General features: G+C 38.1%; 2 protein-coding genes across 20 annotated transcripts in view; one reads left to right on the forward strand and one right to left on the reverse strand.

The window, feature by feature from the left end:
• The window catches only part of LOC109412369 (uncharacterized), an 87,758-nt gene that overhangs the window by 61,691 nt on the left and 1,903 nt on the right, over positions 1-24,164 (reverse strand). The gene's annotated exons all lie outside the window — the stretch shown is intronic.
• LOC109412368 (sodium/hydrogen exchanger 3) overlaps positions 1-24,164 on the forward strand; it is a 325,551-nt gene that overhangs the window by 15,843 nt on the left and 285,544 nt on the right. The window contains exon 1 of one of the 19 annotated variants that reach the window (XM_062851292.1): positions 22,893-23,590. The exons of the other annotated variants lie outside the window; for them this stretch is intronic. The gene's annotated coding sequence lies outside the window, so the exon portion shown is untranslated. Of the gene's footprint in view, positions 1-22,892; positions 23,591-24,164 lie in introns of those variants that run through there. 19 annotated transcript variants of the gene reach the window in all.

A 24,164-nucleotide genomic window follows, 5' to 3' on the forward strand; every position in this document is an offset into this window, starting at 1 on the left:
GGATTGTCGGGATTTCTTAAATGATATCCCGGGATTCAGGAAATCCCGAAATCACTCAAATCCCGGGAATTCTTGTCCCGGGATGTCCCGGGAAGGACACTCTATTTTATACTAAGAAATTTTAAAGAAATCCATGTTCAGATTCAACAATATCGCTTAAATACCTACAAAAAAAGTCCCCAAAGTATTCAAAGTTGTTTCAAACCAGTATATATTTCCCAAGCAACCAAAAGTTCGGATTCCACTTGAAGAAAGAACTCAGAAATTCAAGTTCGGTTCAATTCCAGGTTTCGTTGAACTTAATTCTCCAAAAAGTTACTCTTGTATTGTTTATGAACTTGGAAGTACATGTACAAGTTTTTGACTTCTCTTCAAAACGACATTAAAGTCGAAAAAAGGTTCAAAAAGAACTTATGTTGAACTTTAAAACAGAGTTCAATCAAATATTAACCGAACTCATGTTGAACTTTTGCGTGCCTTTAAAATTCAAATATAGTTCATTTGAACATATTCCAACAACTTGAAATCATCCGTTCCGAACTTGTTTCGAACTTGTTTTGAACTTACTATTGAAAGTTCGGATAAATATTAACCGTACCAAAAGTGAACTTCACTTGAACTTCGGCGACAGCGGGGCCGGGGAGAAGTTCTCATTCAATTAAATCACTCGGAAATCGAGCCCAGCAGCCACAGCTTGTGTTAATTCCACAAGTACACTTTGTTCCACTATAATATTTGAACGTACTTACTTGTAATCAACGCAAAGGATCCGTATTGTGTGGATCAAAGGCTGCCCCCGCAGCGGAAAACTGTTCCCCCTAGGATGCCGCCGGGGGTTTTTCGGCTGCGCACAAAAATTTTCCAGCTTTGCTGGATGTTTTCACACCCGTCTCACTTGTCACTGCAGCGCACCGGTAATCGACGCAATCGTATTCACTGAAAACCAAGCTGAAAACTTATAATCTTTTCTTGAAGTCGATACACTGGCCTTAATTTATTGCTTTGCACTGCGAACCACAACAAACTGAAAATGTCAAACTGCGTAAGTTCACAAGAAGTTCCACGTGAACTTCTTTCGAACTTTCCACTTCAAAAATTATTCCAAGTTCAGGGAAAGTTCACACGCGAACCTGATTGAGCTCTACTATATGATATCACCACATTGAGTAAAATCCCACAGTGCATAACAACACATACATGGAGTAGTGGTTAGGCACCGACTTTCAACGAGGAGATCCCGAGTTCAAATCTCAGTAAGTAAAAAACATCAAACATTATTTCAAGGTATTAGTCAATTTGGATTCCACATGAACTAATGATTCTTAATAATAAATTACTTTTGAGGACTAAACACTTTTTTTTTTCATTTTTTCGAAGTTTATTTTTAAGCTGAATAGCGTTCCTTTCAACGACACAAGTGTACTTTTTGTGAACTGAAGTTCGGTTAATTACTTAAAAAGTGAGCTGAATAGAATGCTATTCATATACCTTCGATTAGCTGATTAAGCCCAAACATGCTATTTTATCCGAACTTTTGGTTGCTTGGGTTACCAACGCAACTTTCATTATACATATATACTACTCCCCCAACTCAATTAACTGACTAAACTGACAGAAGTATGTTTTTCCAAGCCATGCATCGGTTTTAACGTAAGCATTAAAACGCGATTTTTCCCTATTGTTGTATGAACATATTACACATCCCAGTGTTATACATTAAAATTTTCCCTAATTCTACAACATGTTTACTATATTACGAGGAACCAACCCTCCGAAGACCACAAAGGGATCTAAGATATGTGGAAAAAGTTATTGACTGAAAACCGAATAGCATGGAAACGCTGTTTGACATGTAAGGAATAACAATAAATAATCAAATCTCGTCATTTTATCGATCGGGTAAGGCTTCATAACTTTTTTCCACGAACTTCGCATCGCTTTGCGGTCTTCGAAGGTGTAATTCATCGTGAAGTTTGCTACAGAAATCATTCATAGAATTATTTTTAGGGACCAAGGGGTGACCCCAAGCGATTTTTCATTGAAGAAGTAAATTTTCTCATAAAATCGTCTGAAAAACTAAGAATAACGGGCGCAAAAAATACTTTACTATTACTTTAGAGCTTTTAGTAGAACTTGTTACTTCAGACTCTAGTTTAATTTAAAAACACTTCACTAATACTTCACTTTTGCAAAAGAAAATAAAAAATGAATAACTCTTTTAAAGAAAAACTAGAAAGGACGAGCAAATTCCTTTTAATTCTACTACTGTGCTTATCTTCGGACAGATAGGCCTATTTCGTCTGTGACTTACAGACTTCTTCAGTGTCAAGTGCTCGACTGAAGAGTCTGAAGCAAAAAAATAGTTTTCCCGATCGACCTGATATTTTGCACAGTTGATATGGCACCAAAATGGAACTCAAAAAGTATACAATAACTAGAGTTTTTGCATTTTTTATATTTTCCAATATACATAAACCGTGTCCCATGTTATTACATATACGTCGTAGTTTCCTGTTCTTCCAAAATTGGTGTACTATTAGATCTTTATTTAACACATATTTCTCAGTAATTTTCTAGTGTTCATGTGCAAGAATGTGTAGCACTTTTCATTAAAAAAAAAAATAAAATTCTAGGCAAAGCAAATCAAAGATAATCGTACACACCGTAGTTGCTAAGTACTCCGTGATTTACCAGAGTTGCACTGAGAACTAATGAAAGCAAGGCTTGGGACTAGCTAACCATTCTCAATGTGTAAAATTCGAGAGTTCAACATTTGAAAGTCAATAACGGCGCTGGCCACGTCCTTACGGTCATCGGATCGGTTATGTGTCATACTCGCCCTATATAGGAGCGATACATTTACAGAAAGGAACAATACAATTACTAAACACTGAACGCCCCTGTTTAAAATGCTAAGCAATATCGAAAAAAAAAGTATAAATTTGTTTTCGACTATTGTGACTGAAAACGTTATTCATTTTAAGAAAACTGCCTTCAAAGACCTACGCTAGTTTTTCTAACTCTAACGTTGGTAATCAAAAGCACACATGACAAGCATTTTTTTTCTGATTTTTGTACATTGCCAAATGTTTGGTAAGTCACTTTAATCAGTTAATTGATTTAGATGAGTAGTAAATATGTATAATTGAAGTAACGTTATTAAATAAATACGGGTTTGAAACAGCTTTGAAAACTTTAGGGAAAGTTTGTGTAGCTATTTAAGCGATATTGTCCAATCTGAACATGGATTTCTTTGAAATTTCTTAGTATAAAACATCAAATCGAGATTTCTCGAGATTCCTCCTAGGGATTATTTTAAAAATTTGCCCAGAGGTGCAGAATGGTACCAGGATTCGATCCCTGAACTTAGTTTTGATGGACATTTTTATTTTATAATAACAGTCTGTGGGGGCACCGTGATATTTCATTTTTAATGCCGTGCGGTGAGCCAAATCAGCTCCATTCGATACTACGGAAGTTTTGACACAAACACGAATTAAGTAAATCATTTATTTTGCAGTCCAGGATGTTTCCAAAAAGGTGAAAATGAGAGAGAGTGGGGTAAAATGGGCCCGATACACTGATTTCTAGCATCGTGCGGCGAATGACACTCTTCTTATCTGAAACTGTAGAGATTTTTGCAGTTTGTGTCAAAATTTCATTCGAATCCATCCACTCCGAGCAGAGATATTGAATTTATTCGCGTTTAATTCCTATTTTTGCCCATTGTGCGTTGTTTTAATCAGTCTAGTCAGCTTTTCAGGAAAGCCGTTTTCGTCCATGGTTCTCCATAGCTCTGCGCGGTCGATACTGTCGTATGCCGCCTTGAAGTCGATGAACAGGTGATGCTTTGGGGCCTGGTATTCACGGCATTTCTGGAGGATTTGCCGTATGGTAAAGATCTGGTCCGTTTTCGACCGGCCGTCGATGAAGCCGGCTTGATAACTTCCCACGAACTCATTTGTTTTAGGTGACAGACGACGGAAGATGATCTGGGATAGCACTTTGTAGGCAGCATTCAAAATAGTGATCGCCCTGAAGTTCTCACATTCCAAATGGTCGCCTTTCTTGTGAATGGGGCAGATTACCCCTTCCTTGCACTCCTCCGGTAGCTGTTCGGTTTCCCAGATCCTGATTATCAGCCGATGCAGACAGGTGGCCAACTTTTCTGGGCCCATCTTGATGAGTTCAACTGCGATACCATCCTTACCAGCTGCTTCGTTGGTTTTGAGCTGGTGAATGGCATCCTTAACTTCCCTTAGCGTGGGAGTTGGTTCATTTCCGTCCTCCGCTGCACTGGCGTCGTCGTTTCCTCCGTTGCCGTGGACTCCCGTGCCTACGTTCTCCACGCCGTTCAGTTGCTGATCGAAGTGCTGCTTCCACCTTTCGATCACCTCACGTCCGTCCGTCAAGAGGCCTCCGTCTTTATCCCTGCATATTTCGGCTCGCGGCACGAAGCCGTTGCGGGATGCGTTGAGCTTCTGATAGAACTTCCGTGTTTCTTGAGAACGGCACAGCAGTTCCATTTCTTCACACTCCGCTTCTTCCAGGCGGCGCTTTTTCTCCCGAAAGAGGCGGGTCTGCTGTTTCCGCTTCTGTTCATAACGTTCCACGTTCTGTCGAGTTCCTTGCTGCAGCATTACCGCCCTCGCTGCATTCTTCTCCTCCAAAACCGTTCTGCACTCTTAGTCGAACCATTCGTTCCGTCGATTCCGTTCCACGTACCCGATGGTGCTCTCGGCTGCGTCGTTGATGGCTGCTTTCACTGTACTCCAGCAGTCCTCTAGAGGGGCTTCTTCGAGCTCGCCCTCGTCTGGCAACGCGGCCTCGAGATTCTGCGCGTATGCTGAGGCGACATCCGGTTGCTTCAGTCGCTCTAGGTTGTACCGTGGCGGTCGCCGGTATCGTACATTGTTGATGACGGAGAGTTTTGGGCGCAGTTTGACCATCACCAGATAGTGGTCGGAGTCGATGTTGGCGCCACGATAGGTCCTGACGTCGATAATGTCGGAGATAGGGCTTCCAATTTTCCCGGGATTCAGCTTCCCGGGAAACGGGAAATAATATAACCATTTCCCGGGATTTCCCGGAATCCCGGGAAATAAGGAAATTTTATTTTTCAGCGAAAAATGTGTTTATTATACAGAAAATCGTTAATCAGATCCATTTCCTATTGTAGACTGTATACAATTCAGCAAATTTTACGATAAGAAGAATCATTTTTTTACTACCAATGCATTTTAGGTGCGATTTCAACCAGCATTAAATATTGAAATTTTGATTTGAAATGCTTGATTTAATTGTTGTTGTTAAATGTTTAACAATTATTTTTGGGTACATCAACTGGCATACAACAACCCCACTGATGTTCAATTTATCCTAATAATTATTCCTAAAATTCACAATCACATTGTCATACTTAATGAAGAGATACAATAGCATAAATCATGAGTACATTACGCCAGATAAAATACTACAATTTACGAGAACTGCCAAAGATAAAACAAAAAAAACTTTGGCGAGCGATTTAAAATGTTTCGAGATTTGTTGATTTTTTTCGGTGAAAAAAGACTTTCCAAATCGTTTTGGCATAACGTTTCGGCCTACTTCATTCAGCCATCATCAGATCTGTGAACATTTATTGAGTCAAGTTAGTACAATTTTCCTTCTTGGTCTATAATTTGAAATTACCACCCACTTACACAAAACGTTTGTTCTCCACCACTGTGGCCTATCAACTAACCCTAAATCCTATTTCTATGTATATTATTTCGTCAGATTACGTCATGCGGTTCGTCTCGGCTGTGTGCGCTTCGGCAACGTTCGTATTTTGCACACTAGTCCGTTGTACGCTGCGTCTATACCACCACACTCGCGCTGTAGGTTTACAGTGGTGTTATTCCCTAGCAGTTTTATATGGAAGGCCTCCGCGATAGTTCTGCTCTCCTGGTTGTCAATTCTTTCCAGGATCTCGGTTTTTTGGAAGTCGAAATCGTGTCCTTCTTCAATGTGGTGTTGTCCTAGTCCTGTTTTCGCTTCCTTCTTCCTTATGTTATTTCTATGCTCGTTTAGCCGCGTCTCTAACATTCTACCTGTTTGTCCTACGTAAATCTTTCCATCGTCTGATCCGCATGGTACTGCATATACTACATTTTTTGTCTTTTCTTTCGGGATTGGGTCCTTAAGTTTACTAAATATTGTCTGTTTTATTTTGTTACGTGGTTGGTAGGCTAATGTAATGTCGTGTTTGTTTAGGATTTTCGATAGCTTTTCGCTCAGACATGGAATGTAGGGTGTAGAAACATATTTCTTGTCTTGTGTTTGTCTTTCTTCGTGTCTTAAGGTATTATAGTGTCTGTCTGTTCTTTGTTTTAACAATTTGTTAATGAACCAATTTGGGTAGTGGTTTTTTTACTAAAATTTGTTTGACTGTCATAATTGTTTTGTGTCGTTCACTAGCGTTCGTCAGTTTTATTGCACGGTCAATAAGCGCTATTGCCGTGTTACGTTTATGTTGAAACGGGCTTTCCGAGTTGTAGTCCAAGTAGCGTCCGTTCGTCTGTTTAGGTGTCCAAATTTACACGATTACTCCATCCCTTCTTTGTAGCGTCATGTCAAGAAATTTAAGTTTGTTGTCTTCCTCATTTTCTACGGTGAATTTCAGCTTCTCGTGAAACTCATTGAAGGTTGCTACTATGGTGTCGATGTAGTTCCGTTTAGCCACACAGAAGCAGTCGTCTACGTAGCGGCGATATATCTTCATCGGTGTCTGCTTTTCTTCCAGCTTGCATATGCTTTCCTGTTCCAGCCTCTCCATCACTAGATTTGCCACAACCGGTGATAGAGGGGAACCCATTGGTACGCCGAAATTTTGTTTGTAGAACACTCCTCTGTGTACAAAAAAGGTGGACCCCAACACAAGCTTGACGGCTGCTACGAAGCTGTTCTGGTCGATCGGTGTGTGTGCTTCAACTTCGTTCCATCGTCGGTTGATACATTCTATCGCGTATTCAACCGGCACGTTCGTGTATAACGACCAGAACAGCTTCGTAGCAGCCGTCAAGCTTGTGTTGGGGTCCACCTTTTTTGTACACAGAGGAGTGTTCTACAAACAAAATTTCGGCGTACCAATGGGTTCCCCTCTATCACCGGTTGTGGCAAATCTAGTGATGGAGAGGCTGGAACAGGAAAGCATATGCAAGCTGGAAGAAAAGCAGACACCGATGAAGATATATCGCCGCTACGTAGACGACTGCTTCTGTGTGGCTAAACGGAACTACATCGACACCATAGTAGCAACCTTCAATGAGTTTCACGAGAAGCTGAAATTCACCGTAGAAAATGAGGAAGACAACAAACTTAAATTTCTTGACATGACGCTACAAAGAAGGGATGGAGTAATCGTGAAAATTTGGACACCTAAACAGACGAACGGACGCTACTTGGACTACAACTCGGAAATCCCGTTTCAACATAAACGTAACACGGCAATAGCGCTTATTGACCGTGCAATAAAACTGACGAACGCTAGTGAACGACACAAAACAATTATGACAGTCAAACAAATTTTAGTAAAAAACCACTACCCAAATTGGTTCATTAACAAATTGTTAAAACAAAGAACAGACAGACACTATAATACCTTAAGACACGAAGAAAGACAAACACAAGACAAGAAATATGTTTCTACACCCTACATTCCATGTCTGAGCGAAAAGCTATCGAAAATCCTAAACAAACACGACATTACATTAGCCTACCAACCACGTAACAAAATAAAACAGACAATATTTAGTAAACTTAAGGACCCAATCCCGAAAGAAAAGACAAAAAATGTAGTATATGCAGTACCATGCGGATCAGACGATGGAAAGATTTACGTAGGACAAACAGGTAGAATGTTAGAGACGCGGCTAAACGAGCATAGAAATAACATAAGGAAGAAGGAAGCGAAAACAGGACTAGGACAACACCACATTGAAGAAGGACACGATTTCGACTTCCAAAAAACCGAGATCCTGGAAAGAATTGACAACCAGGAGAGCAGAACTATCGCGGAGGCCTTCCATATAAAACTGCTAGGGAATAACACCACTGTAAACCTACAGCGCGAGTGTGGTGGTATAGACGCAGCGTACAACGGACTAGTGTGCAAAATACGAACGTTGCCGAAGCGCACACAGCCGAGACGAACCGCATGACGTAATCTGACGAAATAATATACATAGAAATAGGATTTAGGGTTAGTTGATAGGCCACAGTGGTGGAGAACAAACGTTTTGTGTAAGTGGGTGGTAATTTCAAATTGTAGACCAAGAAGGAAAATTGTACTAACTTGACTCAATAAATGTTCACAGATCTGATGATGGCTGAATGAAGTAGGCCGAAACGTTATGCCAAAACGATTTGGAAAGTCTTTTTTCACCGAAAAAAATCAACAAATCTCGAATCATAAAATTCAACGGTGACGAAAAAACCCCACAGAGCGATTTAAAAGTCAAAGTTAAAAGCTACAAGGGTAAAAACCCATTGAAGCCCAATAACGGCTCCATACGTGCTATTATCTGGTCATCCAATCAGCAGGCGCTCTATGAGGTTTTTGTACCATGATCTAATAGACATGTGTAAATTGGTTTGTTCCCAAATATTTGGGCAGTCACTACGACCCTGTGAGCTATAAATAGAACTCTGGCTGTATTGCGTGTGACATGCAAGGGTTGTTGGTGGATAAGTTGGCACTATGGGATGAACTCCATACTTTAAAGCAGTATTTGAAAAGAAGAAGAACCGTTGTCGGATGAAATCAGTTTAATGCCATGGTATTATTAATAGGATGTTATCTGCGTAAGCATTTCGTTAAGCTCCAAATGTTTTATAACATCAACATAAATAACATCTCCATAAAGGTCATGTGGTTTGACGAACGTAAATCAAGAAGCTGGGTAAATCAATCATTGACTCGAAATTTTAAATTGGCCATTTAACACTTGACAAACAAAAGCACAATAGAAATGAAAATCCCGGGAAATTCGGGAAACCCGGGATACAAAAATTTGAATCCCGGGACTCGGGAATCCCGGGAAATTTCATTTCCCGGGAAATCCATCCCGGGATTGGAAGCCCTAGTCGGAGAAGTGCCGTCCGTCAATCAGAACGTGGTCGATTTGAGATTCCGTCTGCTGTGGTGATCTCCAGGTGTAACGATAAGGGAGGCTGTGTTGGAAAAAGGTGCTACGTATGGCCATATTTTTGGAGGCGGCGAAATCAATGAGTCGTAGGCCATTTTCGTTCGTCTGCTGGTGGGCGCTGAACTTACCAATCGTCGGTCTGAATTCCTCCTCCTGGCCTACCTGAGCGTTCAAATCACATATGATGATCTTGACGTCGTGGCTTGGGCAGCGATCGTACTCGCGTTCGAGCTGCGCGTAAAATGCGTCCTTGTTATCATCAGTACTTCCGGAGTGTGGGCTGTGCACGTTTATTATGCTGAAGTTGAAGAATCGGCCTTTGATCCTCAACCTGCACATTCTTTCGTCGATCGGCCACCAACCGATCACGCGCCTCTGCATATCACCCATCACGATGAAAGCTGTTCCCAGCTCGCGTGTGTTACCGCAGCTCTGGTAGATGGTATGATTACCTCTAAACGTTCGCACCATAGATCCTGTCCAACACACCTCCTGCAGCGCTACGATGCCGAACCCGCGATCCTTCAGTAGATCGGCAAGTATGCGGGTGCTCCCAATGAAGTTGAGAGATCGGCAGTTCCACGTACCGAGTTTCCAATCGCAAGTCCTTTTTGTTCGCTGGGGTCGTTGCCGTTGGTCTCGGTTCGTATTATTCTGTTGCTGATTTTCCGTTAAAATTTATATAAATGATTAAATTCGAATCATGTTATTCTATATTTGCAAATTAATAATAGAGGCGGTCGAAAATCAACCAACAACTGGACAATTTCCACAAAATTGGTCACAACTTATGAACGAAGCAAAACCACATCTTGAAAATTTCACAGAATATAGCTTGTGTAATTCCCATCTCAAAATATTTTTTGTTTGAATTTTTCCAAAAATAGCTTCTGTATTGGGCTCTCGGAAAGCAATCTCTGTGTCTGCGGCGTGGCTTACCAGGACATCGAATATGTCGTGTGGGGATGCGATGAGTATTGTGAGGTCAGGTCTGAGCTGCATGAAATTCTCCGGGTCCGAGGAAAGCAACAGAAACCCGTTAGATAAGTGTTGGCAGGCCTTGATTTGGAATACATGAATCTGATTTTTTTGACTCACTTGAAGTGCAAATTTTCGGTAATACCAATCCGTGTGGTCAAATTATGAATTTCAAATAACTCAACGTACATATGTACAGATGGGTAAATTATTGTTTAAATTGGGAAAAAATCCACAGCTCAGGTGAGATTTGAACTCACGACCCTTACGGTTTAGGGGAAGATGATATAGATCGATGAGATTAGAATTGAACCTTATGACAACTAAGTTGCCGGGTCATTAATTGGCTCGGTAGCTTAGTTGGTAAAGCACTTGTCTAGCGAATAAGGGTCGTGAGTTCAAATCTCACCTGAGCTGTGGATTTTTTTCCCAATTTAACCAATAATTTACCCATCTGTACATATGTAAGTTATTTGAAATTCATAATCTGATTTTTATGTTTTCGTTGTCCGCCATTTGGTTTTGTTGTTCGCCCTGTCTGTCGCCATCCCCTTCCGTTTGTCTGTCCCCTTCTTGACGTTGTCTACTGTTTAAGTCCCCTTCTTTTTGACTCCGTTACATTTCAGAACATTTTGTCCCATCAATGTTATAGTAGAAGTTAGCATATTATTTAGTTTAAGTACCCCAACTCTCTCCTTCCCACTTTTTTTTGTAATCCCTAACCTCAAAACAACCACGAGTACTTCGGCTTCTCAAACTAACATAATATTTAAAGCAGTTAAAAAATGTTAAAAATTGTTAAATTTAAAATCAATGTAAAAAAAACAAAAGATTTCGGCTCAGTTATGCTCTTGTGGCGCCCGAGCCTTCCAAATAAATGAATAAGCAAAACCGATTTTCCTCAACAGTAGAACATTTTGTGGATAACAATTTTCATTTTGTATTTTTTTAAATTGCTGAGAAATTTTGCTTACGATTTTACAAAAAAAAATGCTTCGTTCTTAAGTTATGATTTCAAACAAATGGCTCATATAACACATCTGGACAATTTCCACAAAATTGGTCATAATTCAGGAACGGAGAAAAACCACATCTTGAAAATTTCACAGAATATAGCTTATACAATTTTCTTTCAAATTTTTTTTCTGAATATTTCCGGACTTTGAACATAGTTTTTTAGACTTTTCCAACCGATTTTTCCCAACAGTGAACAATATTTTGGAAAACAATTTTTATTTTGTATTTTTTTAAATTGCTGAGAATTTGGTTATGTTTTCACAAAAAAAAAAGTGTCTACGATGCTTCGTTCTTGAGTTTTCAATGTAGGTGGTGTCTGTGGAAAATTAGGCGACCCTGCTTTTCCAATTTAATTGTTATTATTTATATATTTATACATTGTGTTAGGTTGTGTTAGGAGTGCAAACTTTTTAAAGGGTGGTAGAGGACCATAAATGGTGAAAAAAAAAAATTCTACGCATATGGTCAAATCTCAACCGTTATGTAGTTAATGAACTTCCCATGTTTTTGATTTTTATTGCTTTAGCTGAATATAACTTAAAAATGGCCAAACTTATCGCAGTTTTTTACCCTTATTCGAAAGATTATTGAATTTTCTATTTAATGGTATATTTAAGTCCATTGGTTTAGTCAAATAACTAAGTTTTCTAGAGCAAAATAGCTAAAAATAGTGTGTTTTAATTTGTTTTTGTCAATTATCTTCAAAACATGCGTAATAAATTAAAATTCTTTCTTTGACAAAGTTGTGGCCCCTGTTCCACTCTACAATTTGTTCTCTGGCATCAAACTTCTATCTCTTATCGCTTTCTTGCAATTCCGATTAAAATATCGCATTTCAGATCATAAATTTGCAACTGTCATGGTAAGCACTTTTTGCGCACTGTGCCGCACATTTAAATCAAAATTGTAAGAAAACAATAAGAGCTAGAAGTTTGGTATCGAAGAACGAATTGTAGAGTGGAATAGGGGTCACAACTTTGCCAAAGAAAGAATTTTAGTTTATTACGCATTTTTCAAAGATAACTGACAAAAATTATTTAAAAACACTATTTTTAGCTATTTTGCTCTAGAAAACTCAGTTATTTTACTATACCATTCGATTCAAAGAATCATTAAATTCTGAGGACCTTCGTACTAATTTGTACGATTATAAAAAAAATCCCCCGCAGCAAGAATAGAAGGGAAGGGGACGCATGGTAGTTCATGGGTTAATGCCATATAATCAACACTCTATAGCCAATATTCCGGTAGTTCCAAATGCGAAAGACGTTGTTTTCCATGCTTTTCTATTGACGAAACTATTAGATCTATACTTTGCTTGAATATGAAGAAAACTTAAAAAAAAAAATTATGGAATAGCGACAGGACGGTATGATCAGAAGTTAATCTAAACTTTCCAAATCCTACTATCTCCGTATATAGTGAAATGTTTCAAAGCTCCAACGTTCTAAGTATTTGGAAAAAAACTTTAAAATGCGATTTCAGTGGCAATTGGTTCTTGATTTATTGAAATAGTGCCTTATTAATAGTTAACTGTTCATTCAAAAAATCCCATGACCACAATCCATTCATAGCTGGAGAAAACTGCAGGGCATTCGCTTAGTTTATGTATCCACCTATGTACTTCATACTGAAGCGCAATTGGTTCATCGTGCCAAGAAAATTCCAAGGCAAAAAAAACATTCTTCCGAAGCAATACGAAACGATAGCCGAAAAGTTTACATATACAAAACAAACGGAACAAGAAATTTAGTCATTGTTCATCTTGCGCCTGCGCTGCATTTGCCAGCAAAATGTCACAATCAGCTGCCAGAGAAGCACCAACCGAGACCAAACATTTCCCGAGATGGGGGTGGGTGTGGGTAATTTCATTGCATACGATATATCAGTTTTCAGCATTTGCAACACGGTGCACAGAATCTGAATACGCCATAGGCCTCCATTATGCGAGAACATCAATGGATGAGTATCACAATGTTGCATTTCAGCTTACGGAAGGCCTTCTAGTACTCCTACATACAGAAGTACATCACTTGTTTACCAACAAACATTACCAAAGGTCATGACTAAGTTTGTTTTGGTCGCAATTTGTTTGAAAACAATGCCGACAAGTCACATGTTTGAGAGAGTAATATGTATTGTGGTGTGCCGCATGTGTCGAGAGCGAGGTTTTCCCACGCGAGCAACAGCTCAACAGAGCGCTTTTCCGAGCGGGTCGGACCGGTCTCGCTCGACCCTGATTGTTCTCCTCGGTTATGATGATGCACTCTCGCCTACTCTCCGCGTCGGACTCCTCGACGCGCCTGACGACGACGGGTTCGATGTGCAGGGACGGTTCCAGTGGATTTTCCGAGATGATTGGTACATTTTATGAGGAGGCATGTTGTAGGTATGTTGAGTTTGTAAATAGAAGCAATCATACAAAATTCTGTGTTTGGAAAATGCATCGTCCTGCTTAAATTCATCCAAGGTAACATAAGAGGTAGACCTGGTGTATGCGATCCAAGCAATTGATATCGATCTATCCTGCTATCCACGTACCAGCCTAATTAGTTTTGTTGGAAAACCATACTGCGCCATTTTCTGAAAAAGTTTATTTCTGTACACGCTGCTTTGAAATCAATGAATCGATGATAAATCTCTATATAGCCCATACAGGGCCTAATAGCCACAGATGTAAAGGCATGGGTATTCAGTATGGCCATGCTGAGGGTGACGGGTTTGATTCTTGGTCGATCCAGGAACTTTTCGTAATGGAAACTTGACTTTTTTTAGGCATAAAGTACACTCCCGATCAAAAGTTTGGGGTCACCCCATCAAAAACATGTAATTTTTTTAGGGCCCATATCTCCGCCGATTTGCGTCCGATTTCAAATCCCTAAGTCTCGTTCAAAAGATAATAAGTCAAAGTTACTTTGAACATGATTTTGGTAAAACTTTAACAAAATTATTTGTATGAAAACATAACCCCAAGTTGCCAAATTTTCTGAAAAAATGAATGAAAACTTACGTCAGTGTCGCTGGAAATTGGGTCGACCAAATTCCAAGATGAGAGCGGTAATAAAACCTATTTTCTATTAACTTTCAACTGCTCTTTGCCGAACTTGGCTTAACAATCTAGGAAATAAAGTTATTAATTAGCGTAACTATTGATGTCATCGACCAAACGTTTTGATGAGGGGGTGTATGTTACACAGAAATTCCATTGTTTTGTACCAATTTCAGAAAATCAACTAAAAGTCCAATTTCATCTAAAAAGTTTTCTTATTCAAATGAGAAAAAAGAAAAAAAAATACTTTGCATTAGATAGATGTGTAAATCAAACATGTGAAGCTTTGTTTAATTTAATATATGAAAATACCTGTAAAACACGCACTGGATAAAACCTTTTGTTTTCTATTTAAGAGAAGTACGCTAAAAACAGATGACATGAAGTATTTGTTGTTATGGACCATCCATTAGGGACGTAGCGTTTTAGGGGGAATTTATGATGTTGCTACGAGTCATCTATTAGGTATGGGAGAATATACTGTGAGAGGGCAGAAGCTGCCAAAAATCGGCCAATAATGCTACCTTAGAAAAGCTTTTCTTCAAAATTTCCCAATGCTCATCTTGCGATATATGCCAAGCTTTTAGACCATTGTATTGTCTTTCATTAGAATATGTTCATAAATCTAGAAAAAAATTACATAATTTGCAAATTGAAATAATTTTTCTTATTTGCATTTTTTTAAACATTTTTAGCGTGTAGGAATTTTTAATATATATTATGAAACTTCTCATGGTTATCTGAAAGTCACCCATACATCACTTTTTTGTAGGTCATATCATTTTAAAGTTATATTGAGTAAATATGAGGTAAAAAACTTTAGCCTTTTTTAAATATTACCCGAGCAGGAGGGGATCCCGAGCAAAGTCTAACAACAAAATGATAGCAAATCGAAAACACGATTTGTAATCAGCAGCAAATTGATATCATATTTTGATATCAGATTGACTTGATTAATTTCGATTTCAAATTTTGATATCGTTTTGCTGTCATTTAAAATAATTACAAATGTTTAAGTTTTTAAGTCATTTCAAAACTTCTAGGCGACCTTGTATAAAGCATCTATTAATATACCGTCAGTGCAATTAGCGTATTGCATTTAGGTTTCCATATTATTCGAAAAAATTCTAAATTTAACGATTTTTCCATTTTTTCACACTGATAGCAAATACAGTAATCAATTTGCCATCACTGATAGCAGGAATTGTTTTCAACTTGCTGTCACAGGAACATTTTTCTGCTCTCATTTTTGATGTTTTAACCGTTAAAACGACCAAAACGACATCCTGAGTAATCATAATTTGCAATATCACAACATCAAAATAAGTTTTCGATTTGCTGTCAGACTTTGCTCGGGATACCTTACAAATACCATGCGAAGAGCAACATGTGCTCTAATAACTAAAATTGTTATTGCTGCGTTATTCTACGAAATGTTATGAGAACATCACAATAACAGTAGGAGGTATTAGAGCAGAGTTTGGTATTGATTTAGTATTTGTTGGTTAAGCAGTGAAACTAACCGAAGAACAAAATTTACTATTACATCATGAAGTCATCGAACAAATGAAACATTTAATAACAAGAAATGTTATGAGTTTGTTATTCAATAATTTTGGAATAACAAATACAGCACTTGAAATTTTAGATATGCATTCATTATTGAAATAACAAGATTTGTTATTTTCTAGGTACTTTTTATACAAAATTTTGGTTTTCATTTTTGTTATTTTGCCTCTTATTACCACCTAATGAAGGACATATCAAGGTATGGTAGTATTTAAGATAAATACCTTGATATGTTATTCACTTGTTATTTTCTTCTGCTCGGGTAGTCTAGAGAAATTTAATAAAAACAAAGTATGTTGAGTTGCTTTGAAATACATAGTCTTCATACCTAAAAAATTCCATCGGATTTTGAGAGAATGCTGCCAACCCCTAGGACGAGTTTGCGTGAATTCGCCATACACTCTAAAAAAAACACACAAACAAAAATGTTCAAAGTGCCATAACTTTTTTTGTACATTTTTTCACCATTATGAAATTTTTACAGATGGTAGCTAATAGAATGAACATTATTCTCACAAAAAATCACGAAGGTAAAAAAATAGCTTTTTGAGATATTTCAATTAAATACAGTTTTTTTAGAAGAAAAACTAAATGAATTTTTTAATGTATATTTTACTGAGAGCCGCCATATACTAATCTACAACTTTGCTGAAGACATCTTTCCGATCAAACAAGCCGATCATAGGCCCTATTTGACAGTTAGTCGAGACTCGATAAAAATATATAAAATGAAAAAAAAAAAAATGGTTATTTGTATTGATTAGAACAGCTGTGCAAAATTGTAAGCAAATCAAAAATGAAAAATTAAAAAAAATTAGATAATTTTCGTGTTGCTTCGTGGAAAGGCTCAGTGGTGGCCACAAAAATGACTAGAAATCGGTATATTTGATAAAAAAAAGCAGACTGTTGAGGTAGTATACGATTTGCGTAGCTATCTTGAACATCCCTACCCAACTAACAATCACTCATTTAACAGGCACCATTATGACGAATTAATTCAGCATAATGTTTAATAACATTTGAATTATTTTCACGTACAACCTATGTTCGGGTTTTGTTCACACAAATTTGGAGAAGTTATAAAGCATCATGTTGTGCACCAACTTAATTTTTTGTTGTTCAAAGCGTTTTACAAATGTACAAGAAAGTTGTTATTCAGCTTTGGCAAAAATGACTGAAAATAAATAAAATGAAAAAATGGTGAACTCTCACGAGAGTAATTATTTGCTCTCATGTTGAGAACACCTATTATGAAATAAGAATTACATATAAAATTACCTAAATCCGGATTAGAACTCGAGACCTGTTGATTGCCAGCCGCATGCCTTCCTATCTGCGCCATCCTAGAGATGGTGAGATGCAGCACCCAAAGCAAAACATAATCTTCCCATGACTAAATAATGGTCACTCCTGAACTTGTGTTCAGCAGTGGTGAATTAGCACAGCACGTGCTAATCAACTGAACAACGCCTTATACTTCAACAGCTGTTCAGCCCAAAACACGTGTTTTCCATTCTGATTTCGCTGTCAGTATTTTTATCGCACGGTGAGAAAACTTGTATCGAATGCGGCCAAAAAGTGTTGGTCCTTATTGAAGATATTGTTTCCAGACGAACTAATTGCGATATGAATATGTTTTTATTTTTATTTTTAAAAATCGATCTTTAAAAATGTATGACAATATGTGGTGCGGTCTTGGGTGCGGTATTTTCTTGGACGTGGTGCATTCACAGCATCTATTCAGGTAATCTACTCATGCTCAGTCGAAGATCCGTCAAGCATTTTTTTTGTGCTTTCGTCATGGAATCTTGATATTATGTTCAATAAATAGTGCATAAGGATGTTTGGGGATACTTGAAATTTGTCAATTTCTGAATGCTGTTTGATTATCTAGGTGACTGTGGGAACAATATTCAGTAAACACGACAGCACTGAAATGTCAAATGCATCGATCCAAGCGTCCCGTACAATCGAACTGCTGCGGAAGAAATCAAGGTACAAGATATCTTGTTACATACTAATAATAAATAAATGCCTCATTTTTACGTTGGTTACGTCTCTTGGCACTCAATGTTAAACTACATAATTCTATTCTGTTTTATTTTATGTGATTTGTTTATAATTTTGGTTCTTTAACCCTTCAAGACGCGCGCTGTTGTGAAAAGTACAACACTACCAAAAATCCTCGCTCGTCAGTTTTAGCCATGGTTTATCCCATAATCCATACAAAGTTCTGAGTCAAACTATGACGGGCTGGAGGCGTTTATTTGACAAATGAAAAGCACATTGTTCAGGAGCATATGCTTATCGATACATCAGCTTAATAAGATGCAGACAAATGTTTTGTTAAACTCTTTTGTTAAAGAATCAATGCTTGTCGAATAAATTTCTTGTTAAACTTTTGAAAAGTGTTTTAATTTATCATTGTTGATACCGATGAGGAAAGTCGAACATTGACTATTTTCTCAATTGAAAAATCATTTAAACAGTTACGTGTTGAGCATAATTTTAGTTCAGCTATCATTACCATTATTTAGCCACAATTCAGCAAGCTTGCTTGTTTGCGACTTGCAATTGTTAGTTGGGTAGCTACAAATGAACTCGATTCCCGAATGGCAATGCTCTTGCTAAGCATCCTAGAAGGTTCGAGTCTTCAGCAAAGTGTTTTATATTGATTGGTACTACACTTTCACGAATTCTATATTGATCTAGATCTGCTGTAACTGATCTAGATAAGTTTAATTATATGTATGACTCTCTAGAATACTCGAAATGCATCCTAGAAGGTTGCAGTCTTCGGCAAAGTTCTCTGGATTGGTTAGTACTTCTAGAATTCTTTATATGCAAAGGGCTGCAATCTTGCACAAATTCAGCACTAAATTGGTTGGTATCATTCTTCTATGTCTCCAGTTTTGATATAGATCTGAAGTATTTGATCTAGATCAATTTTATCTTTCAATACGATACTGTGAGGCTCTAAACATGCATCCTGGAAGTTCGGAGTCTTCAGAGAAGTGCAGAGAAGTGTCAGAGAATCATAGCAGGATGCGCACACGTGGTTGATAGCAAGAACTTTTTGAGTTGCGTGTTTTCGATGTTGTCCTGTATAATTTAATTTGATCGGTGGTACTACGGCACCCGGCTAGAACATGTTTGGTAAATAAATGGTTGTGGGATTATAGTGGTAATTCTGCGGTTGGGTTGCGTTTTTCGTACATTGGTCCATCAATGGCGGACATGCTTGTAATGCATCACCGATGCACTTCAAGGGTTGATATTGACAATAAAGATGGTAAAAGTAGTCAATTCAAGATTCTTTCAATGAAGGGCTATGTATGTGTAGACTAGACTAGCCTAAACTAGAATCTTCACTGTTTTGAATATGCATCCCTTTTAGATGAACACATGGCACTACACTCTTACTTGTTGGATTGTGGTATTGTTCTGATGTCACTGATCTAGAAGAGTTTCATAATTTGAAATGTCTCTTCAATGCTCTTGTAGGTTTATAGTTTTGGGCGAAGTTGCTAGGATTGACTGGTAACATGTGTAAATCTTTTGATCTAGATTAACTCTAATTCAATTTTATCTTTCTGATTGTCTCTCTAGTGCTCAAGTGTCCACTAGGGCTCCGGATATGCTTTCTGAAAGGTTTCTTTGGCCTAGATTAGCAGTGACTGATCTAGATATTTGTTTTTCTTTTGTAATGACTCCCTAGGCAGTTCATGCAGCCAGGTTTTCATCCATTTATTATGCAACGCCAAAATATCAATTTATGAAATTCATGACAAAAAAACGTTTTTATCTTCTCCTGACTAAATAGATTCTGCAAAAAAAATTAAAATAAAAACTCGTCACTAAGGACTGTTCAATTTATAAAACGGACAATTTGCTTGTGCGATATCTTTTTTATTTTTCAATAAAATCATTATCAGTTTTTTGCATAAGTTTCTACAGCTATTCTCAAATGTAGGAAAAATATAACATCAAGCAAAATGTTCTTTATTGTGTAACTGAAGCGATTTTCGTAAAACATCAATAAAAACCCATTTCTCTAAATTCGACATAACTTTCCACATACTAAACATGCATATTTTCATGAAGTTTTTAATGTATTGGAATCTTATTCTATTCTACTAAAGGTAAAGCTCAATAGTTGGTTAGTAATAATGCACTAAGTTGCCTTGTTTACAAAGAAATTATTAAAAAATGTTTATTTAAGTCCTGTGATGCAATAGCACAACGGATTCGGCTAAAAATTTGTCCATAGTAGTAGAGTACTGTTTTCTGAATGATGCAGAAGAAAGAAATACTTTAATTGCATTCTTCATAAAAAAATTAATCCATAAAGATGGTCATTGTAAAAAACTGCAGTCTTTTTGCTCCATTCATGCAAATTTTCGACTCTAGTGAATCTTGTTATTTTTTATTTTCAACGAAGTTGATCCTATGTTATTGTACACCTTATTTAATAACAATCGCATGTAATTTTTTTTCCAACATCAATGTTATGTAAAATTTGCATTAGGTTGCATTGTTATTTGGAAGAACCTTCAAAGAACCAAACTGTTTTGATTACTGTGCCTGTAATGGCGCACAGTAACCAAACCAGCAATGCTATTAAGGAGCAGTTTTCTGCATTTGAAACCACATCATTCCTATTTTCGACTGGATGCATAAAAAAATTGTTTATTGAATATTTGCATGTACTTTTTGCTTTTCAATTGAATTTTAATAAAAAAATCGAATCTCACTTGAGACTTTAATATTTCAACAACTAATTTTCCAATTGAGTTTAAACTTCACCAGAATGTTCATTACTCATGCTGCTGCAGCATGGCACATACTTATCTGATATTAAAAACGATATACCATATAAGAACAGTAATTTTATATATATTTTCAATTTTCAGCAATAGTAAAATTCACCTCATTTAACACCTGGCCGATTTTCTATTGATTAAAACTATTTTTATTCGATTCAAAAATCACTACTATAATGAAAGATGATGTACTGAACAACGAAGCAAGGGTGGCTAATTTGAACTACGCGTCTTCATTTTATAGCCTTGTAAAGTTGTCCGTTTTATAAACTGAACAGTCCTTACGTACACGAAACTACAAATCAACCCAAATGTAGTTTTTTTTTGACCAATCAATATAAAACACTTTGTTGAAGACTCGAACCTTCTAGCACTAGAATACTTGCCAGTCGGGAGCCGCGATCATTTGTAGCTAGGGATGTTCAAAGTAGCTACGCAAATAGTTTACTACCTCTATATCACGCCTTTTTGCCAAGTATACCGATTTCTAGACAATTTTCGTGATCACTCTTAAAATTTGGAACGCTAATAAAAAAAGCGAGTTCTTTTAAATACGTTCCTTACTCACGCAAATCTGGGAGAAAAACGAGCATCCCTAGAAACATATTTTTTACGGAACTTAAAAATAGAAGAGTTGGGTAGAAGATCCCTGGAAAAATTTTTTGAATCGGACCACAGACGGCTGAGAACGAGCTGCTCAAAGTAAAAGTTCCAACTTTTTTCTGATCACGGTATTCCGCGTGAGTTTTTCATCACGGTATTTGGAGTGTCAATAATGAATAATTTTCGAAAAATTGTGTTTTAACAATAAAATTAATCGTATTTTTATGATATTTTTTATCAGGGTAAGCACTACAAACCTCAGTCTGATCTCAGAGAATAAAAGCTAAATTTAATTTCTGTACATACGACCAGTCAGGTGGCAGGTGGTGTACATACTGACAAAAGGTGGCCACCTGTCTGAATCGGCTGATAGTCAGGATCTGGGAAACCAAACAGCTACCGGAGGAGTGGAAGGAAGGAGTAATCTGTCCCATTCATAAGCAAGGCGACCATTTAGAATGTGAGAACTTCAGAGTGATCACTATTTTGAATGCTGCCTACAAAGTGCTATCCCAGATCCTCTTCCGTCGTCTGTCACCTAAAACGAATGAGTTCGTGAGAAGTTAGCATGCTGGCCTCATCGACGGCCGGTCGATAACGGACCAGATCTTCACCGTACAGCAAATCCTCCAGAAATGCCGTGAATACCAGGTTCCGACGCATCACCTGTTCATCGACTTCAAAGCGGCATACGACAGTATGGACCGCGCAAAGCTATGGAAAATCATGGACGAAAACGGTTTTCCTGGGAATGACTGATTAAAGCAACGATGGACGGTATGCTAAACTGCGTAAGGGTTTCGGGTGAACTATCCAGTTCATTCGAATCTCGCCGGGGACTGCGACAAGGTGATGGACTCTCATGTTTACTCTTCAACATCGCTCTAGAAGGTGTGATGCGACGAGCCGCACTCAACAGCCGGAGAACGATTTTCACAAAGTCCGGTCAATTTGTGTGCTTTGCGGACGACGTGGACATTATGGCCAGAACATTTGGAGCGGTGGCAGAGCTGTACACCCGCCTAAAACGCGAAGCAGCAAAGGTCGGACTGGTGATTAATGCCTCAAAAGCAAAGTACATGCTGGAAGGCGGAACCGAACACGACCGGATCCGTCTGGGTTTTAATGTTACGATAGACGGGGATACCTTCGATATGGTGGAGAAATTCATCTACCTCGGAACTATACCCAATTTGTAAAAGAAACAGGGACAAATTACTGTGAGAACAGAGCTCCGTTAACGATCGAGCATATTTTTAACCCCCTTTTGGACGCCATGAGACACATTTTGAATTAATTAGGCTTTTGAATACATAGTCTTTTTTATTTTTTTCGAAGATATAGCAGAACGATTTCTTCAGTAATGTTGTTCAACTGATTAAGGTATCTTAACAAGAGGGTATAATAAACCTAAATGAATTACGAATTACGACAGTTATTATTATCATAAGTTTTACAACGGAGATTTTTAGACTGTGACTAAATCCAACAAGACAATAAAACCGGCCCTGTTTCTCCCTTTATGTAAAACCACCTAAGGTTCGGCTCCAAGCCTCGTTTCTTGTACGGCAAGCGTCAGCGCGCGCGAGAGAGGGAGAGCGAGCGCCGAGAGGGCCACTACCTACTGCTGCTGCTGCTGCACGCGAATGCAGTGCATTTTCCTAGGGAAAATCGAGCACGGGCCATCATTTCAGTCGCTGAACTAAGAAATGGCGGCCGCATCGAATCTGGTGGTGAAAACGCAGTCCCAAAGTTTTCCTCTGCTGGCAGTGATAGTGGTGGCAGCTCATCAGACGACCAGTGAAAAGTTGAACTTTTTCCACCCGAAACATTGGTTTTACGCCGCGGATCGTACATTTCCGGTGTTTGCACGTGGTTCCACGGGATGTTGAGGTGGTTTTTCCAGCAGACGACGACACGGTCACAGGAGTTTTTCGCCATCATCGGTGTGGTGTAGGGAAAATATTTGTTACATAAGAATTCCTTCGATTCGGCTGGAGAAAATTCGTCATTTAGTGAATGTGAGTTGGAAATTGTGTTCTAAATCGAGTGTTTAAGTGTTGGATGATATTTGGAAAGTGGGGTTTCCAGAAAATTTTCCCAAAAATCGACGAGAAAACAGTGCATCAAAATGTAAAAAATAAAATCCTAAGCTAGTGCCCAGCGAGCTATTGAACTCGTAAAAAACATCATAAAGCGTGTGGAAGCATATCGAGTTGCTGTTCTCGAGGATCCCCTCTGGTCTCTAATAGAGGTTATATAATTATCAACCTTGGAATTGTCTACATATGTACGACAGCAACGCATCGACGACATCCATCTGCGGTGGTTGGCTGTAGAAAGCAGTTCCAAAATTGTGCAAGGTAATTTTCTCCACTACGGAGAAGTGTGAAATTAGCATAACAGTACTCAGTCGAAAAGTGTTCACCGAAGGGGCCTGCTTTCGGTACAAACGACGCCGATCGAAAGGACGACAGTGAAACGTAGGATACACTGTGGGCAAGAATCCAAAATTTCCCGATTATTCTGTTTTTTTTTTCAAATTTGTCTGGGGGTTAATTTCGGGCTTTAGCATACACCAAAGTTTTTTTACGCAGTTTTTTACGCGGTACCGCGTTAAAAAACCGCATTATCAAAAAAAAAAACGTCGTAAAAAATCGCGTTATTTCAAACCCCTCGTAAAAAACGAGTTTTTTCAAAAACACGCGCAAAATAGTCAGGATCACATCTAACGTGACTTGACTGTTTTACGACGTTTTTTGAAATAACGCGGCTTTTTACGCGGTACCATTACCGTCGTAAAAAAACTTCAGTGTAACTCTTTAACTCTTTAAAAATTTCGAAAAAACGTTACAGCACACAGAAAAAACCCTGCTAAATGCAACAAAAGGTATTGTTACAGAACGTGGGGTAAGCTGAAATGGCGGGTTAACGTAA

Source organism: Aedes albopictus, chromosome 2, assembly GCF_035046485.1.
Source record: "Aedes albopictus strain Foshan chromosome 2, AalbF5, whole genome shotgun sequence".
In the NCBI taxonomy this organism is placed as follows: domain Eukaryota; kingdom Metazoa; phylum Arthropoda; class Insecta; order Diptera; family Culicidae; genus Aedes; species Aedes albopictus.